The following is an 8,138-nucleotide window of genomic DNA, read 5'->3' as shown; positions in this document are numbered from 1 at the left end:
CTTTTGCTTTTTTCTTTCACATTAAATTTTCTTTTAACTGAGACTATTTGAAACATTATTATATAATAAAGTTTATCATTCTTTGTAATAACACTGTTTCGACAGTCAAATGAATAGACAAGAAAATCAAATGAAAGTATGTATCTCCTCAACAGAATGTGCATTGTCCAAGCGAATCTTTCGTTCGTTTCTTGAAAATAATTGTGGCCCTGAAAAGGGCCATTTATTTGTATCGATGGTGCCCCTACGTCGATATATACGATCGGAGCACGTTCCCGAAACCACCAGGACGTCGTCGTCGTTGAAAAAATTAAATCATCGTCGTCGACTTTTCACTTCTTTCTCTTGGGTGAAGCGGTTTTTTTCGCTTTGACGGTGACGGCTTTGGCCGTTTTCGGTTTCGGCGCTTTCGGTTTCTTGGTTGGACCGGCCTTGTTGGATTTCTTCGCTTTCGATGGCGTCTTGGGTTTGACGGGCGATCTGGAGGCGGCGCTGGCTTTCTTTTCGGGAGCGGACGCAGCCTTTCTAGCCTTCGATACGGCGACGCTCTTCTTTTCGGCGGCAGTTTTCTTAGACTTGGCCGAAGCGGCGGGGGCGGCCTTCTTACCGGCTTTTGAGGCGGATCCTTTTTCGGCGGACGTCGGCGCTGACGCGACGGAACGTTTAGCAACGCCCGTCTTCTTGGATTTCGCCGATGACGACGCGGTCGCAGCGGCAGATCTCTTTTTCGTGGCGGACGGAGCCTTAGCTGCACCGGTGACGGCAGAAGCCAACTTGAACGAACCGGAAGCTCCTTTTCCTTTGGTTTGGACCAACGAACCGGATGCGACGGCGCCCTTAAGGTACTTCTTGATGAAAGGCGCAAATTTTTCCGCGTCGACTTTGTAGTTGGCCGCGACATATTTCTTGATCGCCTGCAACGAAGAACCGCCGCGTTCCTTCAAGCCTTTGATGGCGTTGGTGACCATCTCCGAAGTGGGCGGATGAGAAGGTTTGCTTCTCGGATTTTTGGGCTTCTTCTCCTTCTTCACCGGTGAGGAGCCGGAAGTGGCACCGGCGACCGTCGAAGCTGCTTGATTTTCTACGTCGGCCATATTTTCGTCTATCGCGCGCGCGTTTTTTTCTTTTTATTATAGGTAGGCTTATTCTTCGGTGAAAGAACGAATGAACTTTACAGAACGAATTGGGCGCCAAAGTCAAAGTGTTGGCGCGTTCGAAAACGCGCGGACCGCGGACTAAACGAGAGCCTTCTCGTCGAGTTAGAAAATTCAGTGGGCCTCGAATACAGCTTTCGCGTGATGGCATCGTTCTCTTTACGCGAAGATCACCGCCTCCGGGTGCGGGAACATGAGCGATTCGGTCGGCGATGGCCTCCTGAATAACCTCAAGTTTTCCCGGACGACCAGCCGACCTCCAAAAGCGAACAAGGACCGATCGAACGTCGACTCGAACAAAGACCCTCCGAAACAAGGAGATGACATCCAAGTTCGACGCCGACGTTACGCGTTTTCCACGAATAACAGGAAAGTTCCGCTTTCGACCAGACAAACTTGGAAGCATCCTCTACAAGTTTCACGAACGAATCGGTCGAAAAGTACGTGCGATCTTTTCGAAAATCGCCTCGCAAAGAGACGCAGCACGGATCGGAGCGACGACCGACGAACCTGCAGAGTGTAGGAAAAAAATTCACAAACGGTCGAAGATGACGTCCGAGAAGGTCGAATTTTTTCAAGAACGAAGATAAAACCTTCGCCTTTCGTAGGAGTTGATTTTTGAAAACGATCTTGACGAACAGGTCGGAAAAAAAACGATGTCAATTTCGGACTCGACCATGAGAAACGAATTTGTACGACGAACGGACTTTTCGAACGACTTTTTTCGCAAAATCGACATTTTTTCCTCAAAAATTACCTCACACGACGAAATCCCATCATCGAAACATCACCGAAAACAGTTTTGACGGCGAAATTCTCGTCAATTTTACGAAAATAAAGGGAAAATCAGACGGACCACCGTCGAACATCCAGCGACGGGAACGGACGAGTTTTTTAATTTTTCTTGCCAATTCATTGCGAAAGAAGCAATTTTTCTCGACGAAACCATTTTATAATCATAAAAAAAACTCCCCAAACACCACAAACCAACAAAAATACGGAAATCTTGCATTGTTTGCATTTTTCAGACACTCTAAATAAAACTACGTCGATGTCGGCGGATTTTCAGTCGGTCGTCGGTCGACAGAAATCCAACGAAATTTTCATTTGTTCTTCTCAAAAACGAAAAACAAACAAATCAACAAAACATTCCCTACTATTAGTCGACATTTCGAGCAGAAACTACGAACGTCGAAAGATTTAAAAAATGAAATATGTAGGTGTGCGTGCGTGCGTACTTACTTGAAACTTTTTTCTTGTTTCATCATCGCACTGGAACAAATTAAATTTTAATGCAATGTAAACGCGACCACACTTTCGACGAAAACATCTCTATGAATCGAACGACGTCGGAAAAAGAATAAATCGAGAAGAGAACAAATCATGAAACAACACACACCCACCCCGCCCGGCCCGGCCAGAGTGGTGGGAATTTCGATGAATGAACAGACAAAGAAACCAACTCTGTTATCAGTTCTAAGAAAGAAAGCAGGTAGCGGCGGCGGCGAACCTTCGACCGTACTACGGTCAGTTCATGAATTAACCCCGTCCGATCGGAGTTTATTCATCTCCGGTCCGTGTCGGCGTTTACTTCAAGTGGGTGCTATTTCCATCTAAGCAAGCAAGTGAGTAAGTAAGTTCTCAAATTTTAAATTACGTTAATCGCAAGTGACTCGTTGAGATCGTCAAACGAACAATTTAATTTAACGCCTCATACGAGTTTTTTTTTTTCGTCATTTTGTCGCAAAAAAAAAACTAAAAAACGACTCGCAAAAAAAAATTTTTTTTTTTTCTTCTTTTAAATCTTGTACATTTTCTGACATGTGTACCATCGAAAAATGTCACATCCAAACGATCGAACAATCACAAAAAATCGTCAACGTACCATCTTGGAAAATTTTACCAGGCAACGACCATACCACGTTGAAAACTACCGGTTCTCGTCCGATCACCGAAGTCAAGCAACGTCGGGCGCGGTCAGTACTTGGATGGGTGACCGCTTGGGAACACCGCGTGCCGTTGTCTCTACTCTTTTCTTTTTTTATTAACATTTCTGATGTCAAACTTTTTTTAAATATATTTTTCACTATTTATATTTTCTCTCAGGAACTTATATAGTATGAAGACGAAAATTTTTAATTCGTTCGAGTTGAATTTGTGGTTCTGAAAAGAACCGATTTTTTTTCTTTTTTTTCCAACCAACTTCCAAGCTGCTCGAGGAGGATTTATTTTGAACTGGTGTATTTGGTGACGGCCTTGGTTCCTTCAGAAACGGCGTGCTTCGCCAATTCACCGGGCAAAAGAAGACGCACCGCCGTCTGGATCTCCCTGCTGGTTATGGTCGAACGTTTGTTGTAATGAGCGAGGCGACTGGCTTCAGCAGCTATACGTTCGAAGATGTCGTTCACGAAACTGTTCATGATAGACATAGCCTTGCTGGAGATACCGGTATCGGGATGGACCTGCTTCAACACCTTGTAAATGTAGATGGCGTAACTCTCCTTCCTCCTGCGCTTCTTTTTCTTGTCGCTCTTCGAGATGTTCTTTTGAGCTTTTCCGGCCTTCTTGGCCGCCTTACCGCTGGTCTTGGGTGGCATTCTCTTCTAGTCGTCGAGTTAAAAAAACGTTTAAAAACAGAAAACGAGACAGACACGACGTGCACGTTACGACGAGTATACTCGATCTAAAACGCCGCACATCATCATTTGGTCTGTGGTTACTTTTTCGTGGTCTCACGATCTTCGTGTTCTTCCACAGTCATGGATCCTTTTCTTCGGTGGTTTTCTTCTTTCTTCTTGTTTTCTTCGGTGGCCTATTGTTTCGGTGGTTTTTCTTCTTTCTTCTTCGGTGGGTCTTGTGTTTCCAGTGTGGGACCTTTTCTTCTTCTTCTTCTTCTTTCTTCTATTCTTCTTCCATTGCGAGTCTTGGCCTCTTGAATCTTCTCGTGGTGGTTTCCTCTGTTTGCTTCCGAATTGTTGGGTTGTCATGTTCTGCTGCCTTCTCGAAGTGCCTCCTGGCGATCTTCTGGATGACATCTTCAATGGGTGGAATCTTCAGGTCGTTGTGGATTTGTTCGTTGGTCATGAACCATGGGGCGTCGATGGCGTTCCTCAGGGTCCTGTTCTGCACGATTTGGAGTTTCTTCTTTCTTCTTTCGTCTGCTTGGTTCCAGGTTGGTGCTCCGTACGTCATGGTGGGCCTAATAACAGAAGTGTAAATACGTATTTTGTTTTCAATACTTACCTTACTCCTCCGGTTGAGGAGTGGGTAGAGTTCCTGGTTGATCCTTTTCGCCTTGATTTCCGCTTCGTTGATGTGCTTCTGGAAGTCAAGTTTTTGGTCCATGGTGATTCCAAGGTACTTGACTTCCGTCTTCCATGGGATGTCTTCTTCGCTGAACTTGATGCTTCTTATTGGTTTGTGCTTCTTTGGTCTCTTCGTGAAGATGATTCCGTTGCTCTTCTTCCCGTTGACTTTGATCTTCCATTTTTCTGTCCATTTTTCGATTTCCTCCAGGTGGGTGTTGATCTTCTTGGCGAGTCCTGCGGTGTGTCTTCCTTGGGCCAGGATGGCCGTGTCGTCCGCGAACGTAGCGATGACGGTGTCATCCGTCGTTGGAACGTCCGCGGTGTAGAGCAAATACAGGAGCGGCCCTAGGACAGAACCCTGAGGGACTCCTGCTTTGCTCCACTTCTTGGTGGATTCCTCTTCGTTGACTTTGACCTGAAAACAGCGATTAGTAAGGTACGAGTGGATTAACTTACCGTAGGCCAACGGGATCCGGAAATCGATAAGTTTCCGGACGAGTCCTTGGTGCCAGACTCTGTCGAAGGCCTTTTCGATGTCCAAAAAGACTCCTGTTGTCACTTTTGAGACGTTGAATCCTTGGATGATGAAGTCTGTGATCCTTGTTGTTTGGTGGATGGTTCCGTGTCTTCTTCTGAATCCGTGTTGTTCTTCCGGGATGATTTTTCTTTCTTCAATTACTTCGAGAATTCTTCTTTGGATGACTCGTTCGGCTACCTTGCTCAGACTGGAGAGCAGACTGATGGGTCGGTAGCTGGCGGGGTCCTTCTTCTTCTTTCCTGGTTTGTGGATCATGATGATTCTTGCTTCCTTCCATGCTTCCGGGAACTTCCGGAGACCTAAAATTGCATTGGTTATTTTCAGTAGTGCTTGTTTACCTACCTGTGGCAATTTTTGGATTGCCGTGTTGGTGATTCCGTCCTTTCCCGGAGCTTTCTTCGGGTTGAGGTCCTTGATGATTCTTTCGATTTCTTCTTCGGTTGCTTCATCCATCCTGTACCCTTCTGGTACCTGGAGGTGATGCTGGACGTTCTGGTCGGTTTCCATCTCGAAGTTCCTGTCCTGTGAGGGGTTGTTGGTGAATTGTTCTTCCATCTTCTCCGCGAAAACTTCTGCCTTCTCCCTGTCTTCGTACGCCGTTCCGGTTTCCGTTTCGAGGGGGGGGATTTCTTCTCTTTTCTTCCTCAGTGCTCTTGCCATTCTCCATGGTGGATGATCTTCTTCGTTGAGTTCTTCCATTTTTCTTTCCCACTTCCGGTTTTCTTCTTCCCTGAGAATCCGGCTGAGTTCGTGGTTCCATCTGTTGAGTTCGCTCTTGTCCTGTGGTGCGAGGGTTCTCTGAAACACTTTTTTAGCTTTTCTTTTTTTCTTGACGATCTCTTTGATCTCGTCGCGAACTTTCTCTGGTATTTCATATTGAATCTTACTCGTTTTGGATTTTTCCATCGCTGATTGAATGGCTCCTTCAAGTTTCTTCGTTGCTTCTTCTAGTTCTTCTCCGTTGTTGATGTCGATTTCTTCGATGGTGAAGTTTTCTTCGTACTTGTTCCAGTTGACCTTCTCGATGATCCTTGGTTCTCGCTTTCGGCTTCCGTCCAGCGTCAGCACGATCGGGTTGTGATCGGAACTGAGCTCGTCTTCCACTTCCAGCTTGAACCTTTTGTTGATGTCCTTGATGATTCCGATGTCCAGGATGTCCGGCTGTCCACAGTTTCCAGGCGGGTATCTTGTCGGCTCATCTGTGGAAATAACGGTGAGTGTTCGATTTTCTACGTACCTTAAAAGTTTTCTTCCTTGCGTGTTGGTGATTTTGCTGTTCCAGACGATGTGTTTGGCGTTGAAGTCGCCCATTGCGATCGTCGGTTCCCTCCTTTTGAAGATTTCGTCGAGTTCCTCTTCGTCGATTGGTGCTCCTGGCGGCGAGTAAACCGCGAACAACGCGAGTTTACCGCTCTTCGTGGAGACCACGATTCCGGTTTGTTCCACGTTTTCATTGGCGGCTGTGTTGTTGAGTGGGTGGTGCTGGATGTTCTTCCTGATGAGAATGGCCACACCCCCTCCTTGTCTGTTTTCTCTGTCTTTTCTAAAACAATAAAAATGTTGAAATTTTAAACTGTCCTTACCTGATAGATGGGTCTCATTTAAGAGGGCCACATCTATTTCCTTCTCCTTGAGGAAGAGCTCCAGCTCTTGCTTCTTATTCTTGATCCCATCTGCGTTCCAGGCGGCGATTTTCAAACCGTCCGCCAGTTGTTTCTTCATTTTTTCTTTTTTCTTACTCCCACTCAAAGTGTTCTTCTTAATTCGCGGTCATCCTGATGATGCGACCGATGGTTTTGTGGAATTGGAGGATTTCCTCATCCGTTGGATTTTTAGCCTGAAATTGAATCAATAGAGATGACAGTTCTTCAGCTAACTTACCTGTGTCCGTTTTTGGGGCGGACTTTGATTCCGATTTTTTGGAGGAGTGTGGTTTCTCCTCTTCTTTTTTCTTCCTTTCCTCCTGCTGAATTTCCTTGAGTGTTGGTTGCGGCTTCTTCGGGATTTCGGCCCACTTCTTCGGTTCCCTTGACTTCTCCATTCCTGGCCGCTCGGGACACCTTCTCCAGGCGGAGATGTGCTCTCCCCCGCAGTTGGCGCACTTCGCGGCCGTTGTCCTTTGCTTCGTGCACTCGTGTGTGCTGTGATTGCCGGCGCACTTCATGCAGCGGTATTCTGCAAAGCAGTTCCGCTGCACGTGCCCGAACAATTGGCACCGGTGGCACTGCAGTGCCTCCGTGCGCGCCCTCAGCGCCTCGACGGTGACGCACAGACCTAAAATGTTCCTTTTATTATATATCGACTTGTAATCCTTACCAATCTCCACGATGACACACTGTCGTGGTTTCCCTTCTCGATTTTTCATCCGACGGACCATTTCCGCCGGATATCCTTCTTGATGCAATTCTTCTTTGATTTCTTCCTCTGTGACTTCTTGCGGGACTCCTTTGATCACCACCTTCAGTCGCCTTTCTTCCCTGAGTTGGTGAGTGTGGAATTCCTGGCCTTCTTCCTTCAGGAACCGGTACATTGCCCGGTAATCCTGTACCGTTTCCGGCTGGATTTTGATTCCTTCCCTCGTTGACGTTGCCTTCGTCCAGTTTATGTGCTTCCTTTTGAGAGCGGCGCAAACTCTCGTCCACTTCGTTCGGTCTCTTAAAATGATCGGTGTAGTATTTTGTCCAGAATTATCACCTACCTTATTCCGGCGCGGTTCGTCCTCTTTTGTTTCCTTTTCTTCGGTCTTCTCGTTTTCCGGTTCGTCTTGATGGTCGTCGTTGCGGAGTTTTTCGAAGATGTTCTTCGTCTCCACGGGTTTGGGGGTTTTCGGAGTCGATCTTTTCGACGTTCTTTTGGGGTTTTCGTACCCTTCTTCTTGTTCTTCCTTCGATTGTCTCTTCTTTCCTTTCTTCTTGGCTTCACCCTCTTCGCGGACTTCCACGTCCATTTCCGGGTCGGAGTCGATGGGGGCCGAATTGGGTTGGGGCTCAGACGTTGACGGGGCACCCATTGCGACGAGAAATTCCCGACGCATGGCGATCACTTCCATCAAGCGATCCAAGGTGTCCACCGTCATGGTGTTGAGGTCCCAGGTACCAGATGCGGCCATTTCGAAAGATGGTTTGGAGATTTGTGGCT

At 46.8% G+C, this 8,138-nt stretch overlaps 1 non-coding gene across 1 annotated transcript; it reads left to right on the top strand.

Moving 5' to 3' along the window:
• The first annotated feature begins 3,059 nt into the window (after window positions 1-3,059).
• On the top strand, window positions 3,060-3,179 carry LOC148165625 (5S ribosomal RNA). Its single transcript, XR_015771309.1, has one exon. It is a non-coding gene; the product is annotated as a 5S ribosomal RNA (ribosomal RNA).
• The last annotated feature ends 4,959 nt before the right edge of the window (window positions 3,180-8,138 follow it).

The sequence above is a fragment of the Gnatocerus cornutus genome, unplaced genomic scaffold (assembly GCF_029298725.1).
Source record: "Gnatocerus cornutus isolate USDA-ARS CGAHR unplaced genomic scaffold, icGnaCorn1.1 ctg00000265.1, whole genome shotgun sequence".
In the NCBI taxonomy this organism is placed as follows: domain Eukaryota; kingdom Metazoa; phylum Arthropoda; class Insecta; order Coleoptera; family Tenebrionidae; genus Gnatocerus; species Gnatocerus cornutus.
This window is presented reverse-complemented; position numbering and strand designations above follow the sequence as displayed.